Source organism: Nomascus leucogenys, chromosome 16 (genome assembly GCF_006542625.1).
Source record: "Nomascus leucogenys isolate Asia chromosome 16, Asia_NLE_v1, whole genome shotgun sequence".
Taxonomy (NCBI): Eukaryota; Metazoa; Chordata; class Mammalia; order Primates; family Hylobatidae; genus Nomascus; species Nomascus leucogenys.
In genome coordinates, this window is record NC_044396.1 from 92901085 (window position 1) to 92919293 (window position 18209).

The 18209-nt window shown below is 38.7% G+C and overlaps 1 protein-coding gene across 3 annotated transcripts in view; it reads right to left on the reverse strand.

Annotated features, from left to right (window-relative positions):
- The window catches only part of PTK2 (protein tyrosine kinase 2), a 289297-nt gene that overhangs the window by 257248 nt on the left and 13840 nt on the right, over positions 1–18209 (reverse strand). The window lies entirely within an intron of this gene.

Genomic DNA, 18209 nt, shown 5'->3' on the forward strand with positions numbered 1-18209 from the left:
TTGTTAATTAGCTGCCTGCTTTTGAAAACTTTTACCTAAGAGAAAAGTCTTCTTCATATAACACAAATTCAATGAGTAGTCATTATATATAGTAGGCATTGGTGATTAAAAACACTATAATTAAAATAAGGTCCCTGGCTTAACCAACTCATTGTTAACAGGAGAATCAGACAGGGAGCAAATGAAAACAAAACGAAAAAAGCATGCACAATTAAATTTTTTAAGTGCGATAAAGGACTTCTATCTGAGTTTGAAGAAATAGCCTGCACAAGCCTAAACACCCACTGAGAAAAATGAAAATCCAGATTAAAAATCTTTTTAACTCAAACAATGTTTGAAGGGCTCAAGACAAAGATATTGTGAGGCAACCAAGACAATGAGTGACACAGATGAAGACAGGAAATGATACTTAACAGCTGGCTGCTTTTTCCCACAGGGCATTTGCCAATTCTGAGCCCTTCAGAGCTTGAAGGGACAGGAAAAGGCTGCTAATGGGAGAGAAACCAGCAGAGCTTTCGGCAGCAAGAGATCAAATCTTGGATTCTGGTGAGAAGGAGGGGTGGAGACTGTGTCAAACACTCTGCAGGTGGTCTCCTGAAGACAGTTACTGAATCCTGAACCCGAACTGAGAAGGAGCCTCTTAAAACAGTGAAAGGGTTTAGGAAACAGGAATAAGACCTTAGGAATAAACCAGAATAGTGTCAGGACATCCCCAGGCTTGCAGTGAGAACAGCTGGGTGCAGAAGCAAAGGGAGCTTTGTAAACCTGGAGTACAATCCCTGCTCAGATCCATCGTGGCGGGCCAGGTATGGCTGCTTATGCCTGTAATCCCAGCACTTTGGAAGGCTGACGCGGGAAGACTGCTTGAGCCCAGGAGTTTGAGACCAGTCTGGGCAACATGACAAGACCTTGTCACTACTAAAACATACAAAAATTAGCTTGGGCGTGGTAGCGTGTTCCTGTAGTCCCAGCTACTCAGGAGGCTAAGGTGGGAGGATAGCTTGAGCCCAGGAGGTTAAGGCTATAGTGAGCTGTGACTGCATTGCTGCACTTCAGCCTGGACCACGGAGTGAGAATGTCTCAAAACAAACATACACACACACACACACACACACACACACACACAGATCCAGCCAGGCACAGATGCTCATGCCTATAATCCCAACACTTCGGGAGGCTGAGGCAGGCAGATTGCTTGAGCTCAAAGATTCAAGACCAGCCTAGCCAACTTGGCAAAATCCCATCTCTACAAAAAAATACAATAAAGAGCCAGGAGTCGTGGCACATGCCTGTGGTCCCAGATACTTGGGAGGCTGAGGGGGGAGGATCACTTGAGCCAAGGAGGGGAAGGCTACAGTGAGCCGAGATCGTGCCACTGCTCTCCAGCCAGGGCGACAGAGCCAGACCCTGTCAGCTCCCCACTATCTGCCCAGCAAAGAAAAGGGCCAACCCTCTGTTGGTATCAAACAAAGCACAAATAATACCTTTTTCATCCAAATCATTTTCCAATTTGTTAAAAAAAATGGTATAACAGCACAGTAAAAGGAAAAAAATCATAAACCAAGTCAAAAGATGCCAGAAACACAAAAGAAAAACACAAGTACCATACATCACAGAAAAAAGCTAATAGCCTATATATATATAGAAATTATTTTAAAATGAGGGGAGAAATGATAGAAAAGAATGCAAAAGACAATCCAGACAATTAATTAAAAAGATATACCAAGTGTAGGCAAGGATGTAAAGAAATTGAAACCTTCCTACACTGCTGGAAGAGTATAAAATGGAGCAACTGCTATGAAAACAGTTTGGCAGCTCCTCAAAAGGTTAAACATGGAGTTACCACATGAACCAACCATTCCATTTCTAGGTAGACATATGCCCAAAAGAACTGAAAATGTATGTCCAAATAAAAACTCATGGCCGGGCATAATGGCTCATGCCTATAATCCCAGCACTTTGGGAGACTGAGGCAGGAGGATTGCTTGAGGTCAGGAGTTCAAGACCAGTCTGGGCAACATGGTGAAATCCCATCTCTACAAAAACCACAAAAATTAACTGGGCATGGTGGCATGTGCCTGTACTCCCAGCTACTTGGGAGGCCGAGGATTGCTTGAGTCCAGGAGGTCGAGGCTGCAGTGAGCTGTGATCATGCCATTGCACTCCAGCTTGGGTGACAGAGAGAGACCCTGACATAAAACAAAATGAAACACCCTCACATGTGAATGTTCACAGCAGCATTATCCACAATACCAAAAAGTGAAAATAACCCAAATATCCACATCCATCAATGGATAAACAGATTAACAAAATGTGGTATACCCAACAATGAAATATTGTTCAGCATAAAAAGAAACGAAGCACTGATACATGCCACAACATGGAGGAACCTTGAGAACATTATACTACAAGGAAACCAGAAGTGAACGACCACAAATTGTGATTCCACTTATATGAAGGAATATGCAAATCTATAGAGAAGAAAGCAGATTACTGGCTGCCAGTGGCTGGGGGTAGGGCAGAGTTGGGAAGGACTGCTAATAGATAAGGAGTTTCTTTTTTTTTCTTTTGAGATGGAGTCTTGCGCTGCCACCTAAGGCTGGAGTGCAGTGACGTGATCTCGGCTCACTGCAACCTCCACCTCCTGGGTTCAAGCCATTCTCCTGCCTCAGCCTCCCGAGTAGCTGGGACTACAGGTGCCCGCCACCACGCCCAGCTAATTTTTTGTATTTTTAGTAGAGATGGGGTTTCACCATGTTAGCCAGGATGGTCTCGATCTCCTGACCTCGTGATCCACCCGCCTCCGCCTCCCAAAGTGCTGGGATTACAGGTGTGAGCCACCGCGCAAGGTCGATAAGGAGTTTCTTTTGGGGATGAGAGAAATGGTTTGAATTTAGATCATGGTAATGGCTGAATATACTAAAAAACAATTGCACACTTTGAGGTTGTTAAAATGGTGAATTTTATGTTATGGGAATTTTACTTCTGTGAAAATATAAATATATAAACAACTGTGAAATAATTTTTTTAAAAAGGTCATAGCAGTACCCTGTCTGTTGGTAAGGATGTGCGGAAACAGGAACTCTCATACACTGCTGATGGGAATGTGAATTTTCTATAGTATGTATAAAGGGGAATTTGACAATAACAAAACCACATGTGCCTTCTGATCCAGTAATTCCACTTCTAGGAATTTATGCCAAAGATATACTGTTACCAACTAAATGTTTGTGTGCTCCCAAAATTCGTAAGTTGATACCATACTCCCCAATGTGATGCTATTACAAGGTAGGGTCTTTTGGAGGTAATTTGAACTAGATGAGGTCATAATGGTGAGGCCCTCATTAATGGGATTAGTGCCCTTGTGAAAGTCCAAGAGCATGCTTCCTCTCTCTGCTCTCCAGAGATATGCCTGAGGATCTAAGTCCACAGTCTGAAACCTGGAAAAAAGGGCCCTCACCAGAACTCCACCACGCTGTCACTCTGATCTAGGACTTCCAGCCTCTAGACCAGTGAGAAATAAGTTTCTGTTGTTTATAAGCCACCCAGTTTATGTATTTTGTTACCATCGTCCCAAGTGAAGAGATATACTTAACAACAATATGAAAATACATATGCATAAGGTTATTCACTGCAGCCTTGCAAAGTATTAGGAAACACCTAAATGCCCATTCATGGGAGACTAATTGAGTAAACTATGGTACATTCCTATAAGGGAGTACTGTGAATTTGCTGGGGGAAAAACAAAAGGAAAGAAGAAGAGCCATATAATTGACTAAGTATGAATTCCAGGATTTATTAAGTTAAAAACCCAAAGTGCAAATCACAGCCACAGTATACCTTTTTAATAAAAGGGGGAAAATAGGAAAATATAAATGTTATCTGCTCGTATGTGCAAAATAACCCCACAAAGTAGAAATGGGAGTCCACTGAGATTGGTTACACATGGGAGAGGTGTGACCAAGATGGAAAGTTCAGGAATGGGGGATGTGGTGTGGGGCGGCACTTCTGAGTATACATGAACACACCCTTGTAACTTCTGGTACCCTATAGAAGATCTGAAGAGCACGATTAACAAATCTGATCTAATTGACATAGAAATTGACACTATACCTAATAGGATAATACATAATCTCTGCAAGCACACAAGAAATATTTTCTAAAGTTGCCCATATGCTGAGTGAAAGAGCAAGATTCAATAAATATCAAGGGACTAAAATTATCAGAGTGTATTCTGTGTCTAGCATTAGGCTAGACAACAATTACAAAGTAACTAGAAAATGTCCTATTGTCAGGAAATTAAGCAATGTATTTCAAGTAACCCTTTAAGTCAAAAAGAAACTCAAAGTATTTTGAATTAAATGATAACAGTGAAAAGAAATATCAAAACTGTGAATGTAGACAGAGCTATGCTTAGAGTACAATCTATACATTTGGCAGGACGCAGTGAATCATGCCTGTAATTCCAGCACTTTTGGAGGCTGAGATGGGAGGACAACTTGAGGCCAGGAGTTCAACACCTGCCTGGGCTTGTGAGACCCCTACAAAATAATTTAAAAATCAGCTGGGCATGGTGGTGTGTGCCTGTAGTCCCAGCTCCTTGGGAGGCTGAGGCAGGAGGACTGCTTAAGCCCAGAGCTCAGGGCTGCAGCAAGTTATGACTGTACCACTGCACTCCAGCCTGAGCAACAGAGCACAACCCTGTCTCCTTAAAAAAAAAAAAAAAAAAATTACATATTTAAATTCATGTATTAGAAGCGAAGGTTGAGTATCTCTAAGAATACACATCTGTGAAGGAGGGATGGTTAACGCATAGAAAAATAGAATGCCTAAGAGCTAGTATTTGGTAGCACAACTAGGGATTACGGTCAATAAAAATGTACATTTAAAAATAACTAAGAGTATAATTAGAATGTTGTAACACCAAAAAAATGATAAATGTTTGAGGTGATGGATACCCCATTTAGCCTGATGTGATTATTACGCACTGTATACCTATATCAAAACGTCTCATGTACCCCATAAATATATATATACCTACTATGTACCAGTAAAAATTTAATTAAAAAAAGAATGCATATTTAAAAGGACAACTTAAAAGCAGAACAAAATCAAAAGTTACTCTTTTAAAAAACAAAACTGATACACCTAAGACTAATCAAAGATGAGTCAAGAGAAACTAGCAACATCGAGAATGAAGAAGAGAAGATATTAAGAGGTAAGAGATAATGAGTAATACAATAAGGGATTATTAATAACTATGCCAATGGATTTGAAAATTTAGATAAGCACAATTCCTTGCAAAACACAACACGGCAAAATGAAACAATGTAAAATGAAACTAGACTGTTCTATTTAAAATAGTCCATCTAAAATTCTCCCCACAAAGGAACATTTTAATTCTTTCAACAAATTAAGAAATATTAATCTTACACAAATTCTTCCAGAAAACAGATACAGATCATTTCCCAACTTGTTTTATGACACCTGCAGAACAGTGATATCAAAACCTGACAGAACAGGATGAGAAACAATAGAAGTCTACCTTTCTTATAAACACAGATGCAAAAGTCTTAACAAGTATAATCCAGCAATATTTTAAAGGAATAACATAGCATGACCAAAAGTTTATTCTAGGAATAGAAGAAAGGTATTCATTCAAAAAGCAATCAGTGTAATTCACCACATTTTCAGAAAGAAGAGCCAGTTACCTCGATACATGCAGAAAACACATATGATAAAATTTACCAACCACTCATGATAAAAACTCACGGCAAACTAGAAATAGGATGAGATTTCATATATCTGACGAAGAGTATCTACATGAAATGTAAATACTAGTGGGGAAAAAATTTCCCCTCCCCAAACTGGAAATAAGACATGGATGCCCACCGTTACCACCTGCGTACAGCACTGTTCTGGAAGTCACTGCCAAGTACCATAGCCGCCCCCCTCCATCCCCCAAAAAGGGGGGGGGTAAAACATAAAGGTTGGGGAAGAACAAACAAAATTATCATTATTCATAAACTATATAAGTAAAACTATAATTATGCATAGATTACGAAGAAAATCTAAAAGAATCTACAAATAAACTGCTGGAATAAATAAATAAATGCAACAAGATTGCTGGATAGTAAAACAACAACTATACTTCTGATTATTTTAGCTAACTCTTTTGAAGCCCAATTTAGAAGATAAAGACAACTAAATTCATAGTATCAACTGCTTCCTGGAAGAAAAGATTATACTTCACAAGTCATCAGAAGAAAAGACATGCTAGCAATGAAAAAACACTACTTGGAATAAATATGGAGTATGTCGGGGGAGAAGCTAAACCAAAAATACCACACAATCCAAATATACCTCTGTGGCCCAAAAATCAATGGTGAGATTCTCCATAAACAGGTCTTCATAAATAGGTCTTCAAAAAATAGGCCAAAACATTTTTTAAAAGATAAACCTTTGTTACAATGTTACCAGAATGAAGCAGTTTTCATTCTGGTAACAGAATGTGATTTTGCTCCTATCCTTTCAGAACTTAGCAAAAGAAAAAAAAAAAGAATGTTATTTTGTTTTACACTTTAATGTTTTATCTGCTTGTCAAAATCTGATCTGTGCTATAAATTCTCAAATAGGCAATATATTTGCCATCAGGCCTTCTTCAGCTCTCTCCGGGAAGGTCTGTGTCTGAAGCTGTTAACCTCCCAAGTACCCTGTTGGTGGCATTCACGTGTCTTCATGTTTTTCTTGGTCTTGATGGTTTTGAGATCCTGGCATCTGGGTCACCTCTTTGGGCACTCATCACGGTTTGGTCAGTTCAAAAAACGGCCTCAACTATAGAATGACAAGTCCCAAGAGTTGCTTTCTGCTACAATGACTGTTCTGTTTCTACCAATTAACAGACTTCCCTGTGTTGTTTGTGTAGTTCTTTACTTGTTTCTGATCCATGGCTAAAGTTGAACAGCTGGGGCTGCCAATTCTTTGTGTGTCTCTAAATGAAAAAAGTCTTTTACCCCCCTCACCATGGCAAGATAATCTTTTAACAGGGCTTTGTTATTGTAGCCCTTCTGTTTATGCGGCCAATTACATTTTTAAAAACTTTTCAAGATTAATTATTCACAGAGATCTGTCACTTTTGCACACTACATAATATCTTTTTCAATAAGTTATCAAGGCAGAAATGAAAAGATTTTAAAACCAAAAACTGTTTTTACATGGCTTAGACCAGTACTTTTCAAATCATCTGTGATGAAGAACCAGTTTTAATTTCCAACCTATCACAGACCAATACTTTTGTAAAATACAATGAAAAGGAATTTCTAGAAAAAAGAAGTTTTTTTTTTTTAAAAAAAGACATACCTAAGCCAAGCACAAAATTTCCATCATTAGAATCAATCGACATAAAATTACTATCAAATTGCTGTAAGGTGTCTAGATGCTTACACCAAATTTCCTTATCTTGTCCTAGGCTGTTAACAGCTCCAGCACCAACATTAGTCTGCTGACTACACTTTACTGAGTCCTGGCTTAGCCAGGCTGCCCAGCTTAAATCACTGTAGGCAAGAGACCAAATGCGGACTGGAATGGGAAAGAAGATGGAATGTCAATAATTGCTGCTCAGCTGTCTACAACTTTAGGTCTCCCTTTAATTAACATAGGAAACATAACAAGGGTTCTCAGTGCCTAACTCTTTCTTCTCCTCTTGAAGAAATAGGGCAGTTCCAAGTCCAGATGTGAAGAAAAAAGTGTTAATAACCTCTGGAGTTAAGCTCCAAGGCTTAACCCACAACCTGATGTAAATGCTACATAATGCAGCACATACAAAAAAGGGGAAAAAAATGCAAGGAACATAATAAACACCCTACTCTTTACTCCAGAATTCCCTCATTTATAATTACTGTACATGTTAAGATCCCACCAAGAGAACCACCTCATTATGCTTTAAGTACACTGACCCTTTAATAAAACTTGGGACGTTTGCTGAAGCTGTAAAGGGGAGGGAGAGTGGCGAGGGAGGGTGTTGAAAGAGAAGTAGCTCGCTGTTAGAACATGAGAGAATAAGCAAAGGAATGCAAATTGAGACAGCTAAATTAAAAGAAATTATGACCTAACTTGAAGAGCTTTAAGAATCTGGGTAATATTTCTAGTTAAAGTGACTCCTTAAACTAAACTGGTATAAAAGTTATCTTCTCCATCATTTTGGTCTTTTCTATAACGCTTGAGTTTCTTTTCTCGTAAAAAGTCTAACCTAAATTTCCTAAATTGATTTTACTAGACAAAGCAGCTAACATGAAATTACTTAATGTTTAATATGCCCTTTTTCCAATGTAACTTTGATACACTTTCTGTTAATAAGTGGAATCTGTATTCCCTCCCCTTGAATCTGGGTGGGCTTCTGACTCTGGCTAAGGGACTTTCTAGGTCAGGAAATAAAAGGCAATTACCAAAAGAAAAATAAACCAAAAAGAGTTGACCAAGATTCCCTTGGTTTTCTTGGAACTCAGCCACTATACCGATTACTACAGAAATACAAAGACTCTTAAAGAGACTATTGTGAACAACATTTGCTAACAAATTAGAAAAGCTGGAATAAACTGATAAATTCTTGGACACATACAACCTATCAAGATTGAACCATGAAGAAACAAGAAAACCTCAATAAGCCAATTGATGAATTTTACAAAAAACATTTTAAGAAGTAATACCAATTCTACTGCAAACTCTTCTGCTCAAAAATATTGAAGAGGGGAGAATATTTCCAAAATCATTTTACAAGGGCAGTATTACCTTTATAACAAAACCAGACAACAATGCAACAAAAAAAGAAAACTACAGGCCAACATCACTGAGGAATGTAAACACAAAACTGAACAACACATTCAAAAGATCAATTACCATGATCAAGTAGGATTCATCCCAGGGATGCAAGGAGAGTTTAACACATGCAAATCAATAAATGTGATATATCACATTAACAGAACAAAGAAGAAAAAACCATACGGTCTCATCTTAACAGATGAAGAAAAAGCATTTGATAAAATTCAACATCCCTTCATGATAAAAATTCCCAAAAAATAGGGTACAGAAGGAACATATCTCAAAATAATAAAAGGCCATATATGACAAATCCACAAACTAACATCGAGCTGAGGGAAAATATGAAGGCCTTTCCTCTGTGATCTGAAACAATACAAGGATGCCCACTCTCACCACTTTTATTCAACATAGTACTGAAAGTCCTGGCCAGAGCAATTAGGCAAGAGAAATAAAAGGCATCCAAATCGACAAGGAAGATGTCAAATTAGTTTCGTTGACAGATGACATGATCTTATACTTAGAAAAACCCAAAGGCTTCACCAAAAAGCTTTAAGAACTGATAAATTCAGTAAAGTAGCAGGATGCAAAATCAACATATGAAAATAAGTAGCATTTATATACACCAACAACGAACAATGTATAAGATAAATCAAGAATGCAATCACATTTACAACAGCTACAAAAAATATCAAATACCTAGGAGTCAATTTAACCAAAGAAGTACAAGATCTATATAAGGAAAACTATAAAACATTGGTGAAAGAAATTGAAGAGGGGCTGGGTGTGGTGGCTCATACCTGTAATCTCAGCACTTCGGGAGATCAATGCAGGCATATCACTGGAGGCCAGAAGTTCATGACCAGCCTAACCAACATGGCGAAACCCCATCTCTACTAAAATTACAAAAATTTGCCAGGCATGGTATCACATGCCTATAATCCCAGCTACTCGAGAAGCTGAGCCATCAGAACAGCTTGAACCCGGGAGGTGGGGGATGCAGTGAGCCAAGATTGTGCCACTGCATTCCAGCCTGGGTGACAAAGTGAGACTGTCTCAAAAAGAGAAAAAAAAAAAAAAAAAAGAAATTGAAGAGGACACACACAAAAAAATTGAAAAATATTTCATGTTCATGGATTGGAAGAATTAATATTGTTAAAATGACAACAATACCCAAAGTAATTTACAGATTCCATGCAATCCCTATCAAAATACCAATGACATTCTTCGCAGAAATAGGAAAAAAAAAATCCTAAAATTTATATGGAACCACAAAAGACCCTGAATAGCCAAAGCAATCCTGAGTAAAAAGAACAAAGCAGGAGACATTACACTACCTGACTTCAAAAATTACAATAAGCTATAGTAACCAAATCGGCATGGTACTGGCATAAAAACACACAGAGCAATGAAACAGAATGGAGATCTCAAATATAAATCCATACATTTACAACCAATTCATTTTTGACAAAGCCTCCAAGATCATGCAATGGGGAAACTGACAGTTCCTTTAATACCTGGTGTCGAGAAAACAGGATAACTGTATGCAGGAGAATGAAATTACATCTCTCGCTCTCTCTCACCATACACAAAATAGCAAATCCACATGGAATTAAAGACTCAACTCTAAGACCTGAAACTATGGAAATACTATAAGAAAATACTGGGGAAACACTTCTGGACACTGATCTCGACAAGGATTTTTCAATGTAAGACCTCAAAAATATAGGCAACTAAAGCAAAAATAAGACAAATGGGATTATATCAAGATAAAAAGCCTCTGCAGAGCAAAAGACACAATTAACAAAGTAAAAAGACAACACAAACAATGGGAGAAAGTATTTGCAACTACCCATCTGACAACGGATTAATAACCAGAATCTATAAAGAGCTCAGAAAACTCAATAGAAGGAGTTGGAGGTACAACGAGCTAAAATCATGCTCAATGAACTCCAGCTTGGGCAAGAAAGCAACATCCTGCCTTTTTTTTTTTTTTTAAATACTTTAAGTTCTGGGATGTATGTGCAGAATGTGCAGATTTGTTATGTAGGTATACACATGCCATGGTGGTTTGCTGCACCCATCAACCCGTCATCTACATTACAAATATTTCTCGGAACGCCATCCCTCTCCTACCCCCCGCCCCCACCACCAACCGTGCGACAGACTCCAGTGTGTGACGTTCCCCTCCCTGTGTCCATGTGTTGTCATTGTTCAACTCCCACTTATGAGTGAGAACATGCAGTGTTTGGTTTTCTGTTCCTGTGTTAGTTTGCCGAGAATGATGGTTTCCAGCTTCATCCATGTCCCTGCAAAGGCCATGAACTCATCCTTTTTTATGGCTACTTAGTATTCCATGGTGTATATGTGCCACATTTTTTTTTTTTTTTTGAGATGGAGTCTTGCTCTGTCACCCAGTCTGGAGTGCAGCAGCGCAATCTTGGCTCACTGCAGCCTCTGGCCCCCGGGTTCCAGTGATTCTCCTGCCTCAGCCTCCTGAGTAGCTGGGATTACAGGCACACGCCACCATGCCCAGCTAATTTATGTATTTTTAGTAAAGATGGGGTTTTGCCAGGTTGGCCAGGGCTGCTCTCGAACTCCTGACCTCAGGAGATCTACCCACCTCGGCCTCCAAAAGTACTGGGATTACAGGCGTGAGCCACCGTGCCTGGCCACCACATTTTCTTTATCCAGTCTATCACTGATGGACATCTGGGTTGGTTCCAAGTCTTTGCTATTGTGAACAGTGCTGCAATAAACATACATGTGCATGTGTCTTTATAGAATGATTTATAATCCTTTGGATATATACCCAATAATGGGATTGCTGGGTCAAATGGTATTTCTGGTTCTAGATCCTTGAGGAATTTTCCTTATTTTCTCTTATTTCCTTGAGCAGTGGTTTGTAGTTCTCCTTGAAGAGGTCCTTCACATCCCTTGTAAGTTGTATTCCTAGGTATTTTATTCTCTTTATAGCAATTGTGAATGGGAGTTCACTCATGATTTGGCTGTTTGTCTGTTATTGGTACATAGGAATGCTTGGGATTTTTGCACATTGATTTTGTATCCTGAGATTTTGCTGAAGTTGCTTATCAGCTTAAGGAGATTTTGGGCTAAGATGACGGGGTTTTCTAAATATACAATCATGTCATCTGCAAACAGAGACAATTTGACTTCCTCTCTTCCTATTTGAATATTCTTTCTTTCTTTCTCTAGCCTGACTGCCCTGGCCAGAACTTCCAATACTATGTTGAAAAGGAGTGGTGAGAGAGTGCATCCTTGTCTTGTGCCAGTTTTCAAAGGGAATGCATCCAGCTTTTGCCCATTCAGTATGATATTAGCTGTGGGTTTGTCATAAACAGCTCTTATTATTTTGAGATACGTTCCATCAATACGTACTTTATTGAGAGCTTTTAGCATGAAGGGGTGTTGAATTTTATTGAAGGCCTTTTCTGCATCTATTGATAATCATGTGGTTTTTGTCATTGGTTCTGTTTATGTGATGGATTATGCTTATTGATTTGCATATGTTGAACAAGCCTTGCATCCCAGGGATGAAGCCGACTTGATCGTGGTGGATAAGCTTTTTCATGTGCTGCTGGATTCGGTTTGTCAGCATTTTATCGAGGATTTTCACATCGATGTTCATCAGGCATATTGGCCTGAAATTTTCTTTTTTTCTCGTGTGTCTGCCAGGTTTTGGTATCAGGCTGATGCTGGCCTCATAAAATGAGTTAGGGAGGAGTCCCTCTTTTTCTATTGTTTGGAATAGTTTCAAAAGCAATTGTACCAGCTCTTCTTTGTACCTCTGGTAGAATTCAGCTGTGAATCTGTCTGGTCCTGGGCTTTCTTTTTGGTTGGTAGGCTATTAATTACTGCCTCAATTTCAGAACTTGTTATTGGTCTATTCAGGATTCAACTTCTTCCTGGTTTAGTCTTGGGAGGGTGTATATGTCCAGGAATGTATCCATTTCTTCTAGATTTTCTAGTTTATTTGCATAGAGGTGTTTATAGTATTTTCTGATGGCAGTTTGTATTTCTGTGGGATCAGTGGTGATATCCCCTTTATCATTTTTTATTGTGTCTCTTTGATTCTTCTTTTCTTCTTTATCCGTCTGGCTAGCGGTCTATTTTATTAATCTTTTCAAAAAACCAGCTCCTGGATTCACTGATTTTTGAAGGGTTTTTTGTATCTCTATCTCCTTCAGTTCTGCTCTAATCTTAGTTATTTCTTGTCTTCTGCTAGCATTTGAATGTGTTTGCTCTTCCTTCTCTAGTTCTTTTAATTGTCATGCTAGGATGTTGATTTTAGATCTTTCCTGCTTTCTCTTATGGACATTTAGTACTATAAATTTCCCTCTAAACACTGCTTTAGCTGTGTCCCAGATTAACTTTAAATGTAAATGGGCTAAATGTCCCAATTAAAAGACACAGACTGGCAAACTGGGCAAAGAGTCAAGACTCATTGGTGTGCTGTATTTGGGAGACCCATGTCATGTGCAAAGACACACACAGGCTCGAAATAAAGGGATGGAGGAATATTTACCAAGCAAATGGAAAGCAAAAAAAAAAAGCAGAGGTTGCAATCCTAGTCTCTGACAAAACAGACTTTAAACCAACAAAGATCAAAAAAGACAAAGAAGGGCCTTATATAATGGTAAAGAGATCAATGCAACAAGAAGAGCTAACTATCCTAAATATATACGCACCCAATACAGGAGCACCCAGATTCATAAAGTTCTTAGAGACCTACAAAGCGACTTAGACTTCCACACAATAATAGTGGGAGACTTTAACACCCCACTGTCAATATTAGACAGATCAACAAGACAGAAGATCAACAACGATATTCAGGACTTGAACTCAGCTCTGGACCAAGCGGACCTAATAGACATCTATAGAACTCTCCACCCCAGATCAACAGAATATACATTCTTCTCAGCACCACATCGCGCTTATTCTAAAATTGACGACACAATTGGAAGTAAAACACTCCTCAGCAAATGCAAAAGAATGGAAATCATAACAAACAGTCTCTCAGACCACAGTGCAATCAAATTGGAACTCAGGATTAAGAAACTCACGCAAAACTGCACAACTACATGGAAACTGAACAACTTGCTCCTCCTGAATGACTACTGGGTAAATAAGAAATGAAGGCAGAAATAAATAAGTTATTTGAAACCAAAGAGAACGAAGACACAACATACCAGATCCTGTCTCTAAAAAAAAACCTCAAAAGGATAAATACTCCTGTTTTAAAAATGGGCACAAGATCTGAATAGACATTTCTCAATAGAAGACATATAAAAGGCCAAAAGGTATATGGAAAAAATGCTCAACACCACTATCATCAGGAAAATACAAGTTAAAACCACAATGAGATACCATCTCACCTCAGTTATAATACCTATTACAAAAAAGACAAAAATTAACAAGTGCTGGCAAGGATGCAGAGAAAGAGGAATGCTTCCACACTCTGTTGGTAGGAATGTAAAGTAGTACAGCCATTATGTAAAACAGTATGGAAGTCTCTCAAAAAAACAAAAATAGAATACATGATCCAGTAATCCCAATACTGAATACATATTCAAAAGAAAGGAAATCAGTATATTGAAGTGATACCTGCATCCCCATTGTTATTACAGCACTATTCACAACAGTCAAGATATGGAACCCACATGGACAATGTCGTATATATACACAATGGAATATTATTCAGCAACAGAAGAATGAAATCTTGTCAGCTGCAGCAACATGAATGGAACCAGAGGTCATTACCTTAAGTGAAATAGGCCAGGCACAGAAAGACAAATATGGCATGTTCTCATTCAGTTAGGAGCTAAAAAAAGTGAATCCCATGGAAGTATAGAGTAGAGTGGTGGTTACCAGAGGCTGGGAAGGGAAAGGGTACAGGGGATAAAGAGAAGTAGGTTAAGGGGTACAAAAATATAGTTAGAAGGAATAAATTCTAGTATTCGATAGTACAGCAAGAAAATCACAGTTAATAATTTATTGTATATTTTAAAATGAGAATTGTAATGCTCCCAACACAAAGGAAAGAAAAGTGTTTGAGATGATATCCTAATTACCCTGATTTGATCATCACATATTGTATACAGGTATCACATGTACCTCAAAAATGAGTACAATATTTACATACCAATAACAAGTAAATCAATGAAATGAGTTACTTGACACAATGTCTTAAGAAACGCACAGTTATTAAGATTGAAGCCTATACTAAGAATACCAGTGAAGAGACAACAAGCAGATCTCACTGTTTCCACTACTTTCAGTACTGTGAAGACAGATGCTCAATCTGATTTACCGAATGAAGAGGACACAATCGGATATTCCAACTGGTCCTAGTGAAAAAATTTATATTAGACATTCCAACACATGCTTGCTTTATCTTGTGCTGGTTCAATCTACTAAACTGTTGAATAACCACTCTGGTCCTTTCTGCCTTCTTCTCTACTATAGTGAGTATCCCTTACCTAAATATTTAGGACCAGAAGAGTTTCAGATTTCATATTTTTTCAGATTTTGGAATATTTGCATTATACTCACTGGTTGAACATCCCAAATCAGAAAATACAAAACCTGCAATGGTCCAACAAGTTTCCTTTGAACATCATATCGGCGCTCAAAAAAGCTGAGTATTTGGGAGCAAATCGAATTTCAGATTTTCAGATCAGGGATACTCAACTTGTACCTTCTTCCCTAGCCCTGTAAAATTTGCCTTCCCCAACAATCATAGAAACTGATAATCCATCCAACTGCCCCCCTCCTTTTTTTAAAACAAAAACAACAACAACAAAAAACAAATTAAAGGGTTTGTGGCAACCCTGCATCGAGAGAGTCTATGGGCATCATTTTCCCAACAGCACATGCCCACTTTACCAAATGTGCTACATTTTGGTAATGCTCACAATTATTTCCAACTTTTTCATTATTATTATTTCTGTGATGCTGATTCATGATATTTGATTTTCTATTGTAACTGTCTTAGGGTGCCACAAATGGCACCCACATAAGACAGCGAGCTTAGTTGATACGTGCGTGCTCTAACTGCTCCACCAACCCGCTGCTGCCTCATCTCTCCCACTTCTCCTAAGTCCTCCCTATTCCAAGACACAATAATACTGAAATTAGGCCAACTAATAACCCTACAATGGCCTCTAAGTGTTCAAGTGAAACGAACAGTCCCATTCCTCTCACTTTAAGTCAAAAGCTAGAAATGAGTAAGCCTAGTGAAGAAAGCATGTCGAAAGCTGAAACAAGCCAAAAGCTAGGCTTCTTGTGCCAAAAAGCCAAGTTGTGAATGCAAAGGAAAAGTTACTGAAGGAAATACAAATGCTACTCCACTGAACACACAAATGATAAGAAAGCAGAACAGCCTTATTGCTGGCACTGAGAAGGTTTTGGTGGTCTGGATAGATCAAACCAGTCACAACATTCCCTTAAGCCAAAGACTAATCCAGAGCAAGCCCATCTTCAGTTCTATAAATTGAGGTAAGGAAGCTACAGAAGAGAAGTCTGAAGCTAGCAGAGGTTGGTTCATAAGGTTGAAGGAAAAAAGGCCATCTCCACAGCATAAAAGTACAAGATGAAGCAGCAAGTGCTGGTGGAGAAGCTGCACCAAGTTGTCCAAAAGATCTAGCTAAGATCACTGATTAATGTGGCTACACTAAATGACACAATGAAGAAGAAAGAGTCTTTTATTAGAAGATGCCATCTAGGACTTTGACAGCTAGAGGTGAAGTCAATGCTTGGCTTCAAAGCTTCAGAGGATAGGCTGACTCTCATTAGGGGCTAATGCAGCTGGTGATTTTAAGTTGAAGCCAACACTCATTTCCCATTCTGAAAATCCTAGGGCCCTTAAGAATGATGCTAAATCCACTGTGCCTGTGGGAATTCAAGATAAGATTTGGGTGGGGACACAACCAAACCATATCACAGCCGTTCAGAAGGGGCCAATTCTCCTGATGTCCAAATCGAGCCCTTTGCTAAGACCAGTTTCCACAGAAAAGAACATTTCAGTCTCTTGCCAGGATTCCAGAAGCCAAGGAGAGAGAGAACATGCCAAATTTCACTTAATTCTCAATTTTGAGTATAAGAATGCATTCAACATATCACGTTTTACCAGAATTTTTCCATAATAAAATACGTGAAACTGGGCCGGGCACGGTGGCTCACGCCTGTAATCCCAGCACTCTGGGATGTCAGGAGTTTGAGACCAGCCCGGCCAACATGGTAAAACTCTGTCTCTACTAAAAACACAAAAATTATCTGGGTTTGGTGACATGTGCCTGTAATCCCAGCTACTTGGGAGGCTGAGGCAGGAGGCAGAGGTTGCAGTGAGCCAAGATCGTGCCACTGCACTCCAGCCTGGGCAACACAGCGAGACTCTGTTGGAAGGGAAGGGGAAGGGGAAGGGGAAGGGGAAGGGGAAGGGGAAGGGGAAGGGGAGGGGTGAAACTCTATACGCAGACGACCCACAGTAAGGACAATAGATAATTTATTACAACAGCATTTCAACTCTTATGGCTTTGAAGACTTTGAGTGGTTAAGTATATCCCTCAGAATTTCAAGACTAAATTATCTCTCTACCTTGAGTCATTATGTACTTTGCATGAGCAAGACCTATAGATTACAGGACAGCTAAAACTTCACCTAAATCCCCAAAATAAAATTTTAAAGAAGCAAGCCCAATCTAGTATTTGAGCCTACAACTGGAGAAGGTTAGAAATTTTATAGAACTAGCACATATCAAGAAAAGCTTTATAGATGGTGACATCTGAACAAGATCTTGAAAGGGAGCAGTACCTGTCATTTAATAACAAGGACTGTGCTTAGCCCTCACAATTATACAACTCTTAAGTCACCACAGGTTCCATATCTGTAAAGTGGGAGTTGAAATAATAAAGTGTTTACCAAGATATATGAAACAAAGTTAGCATTCAACAGACAATAACAGTTGTTAAAGAAGGATGAACTGAATTTTCTAAGGCCAAGAAAAGGGGAGTTCAAAGTAGGAATATTCTTTAAACAGAAATCCACTGAGACCCTCCCATGGAATCATTACTTAGTCCTAATCAACATCTTTCCTGTTACCCCTCATATCTTTATGAATGCCTGTCAAAAAAGGAAACAAAAGATAACTATCCTTACTATGGTAACATCTGGTATATTTGAAATGTATTCATAATCCAATAACCAAATTAGACACAAATGTTCCTTTAAAAATTTCTCCTAAAGCTTGTCCTATTAAAAAAAATATGGGCTTTTTTTCTAAACTGAGAATCTAACATGAGTATACAACTCCATTATGAAGTTATGTAAAAGTTAAAATAAGAATATACAATAGTCAGGGGCTGTTACCATCTCAT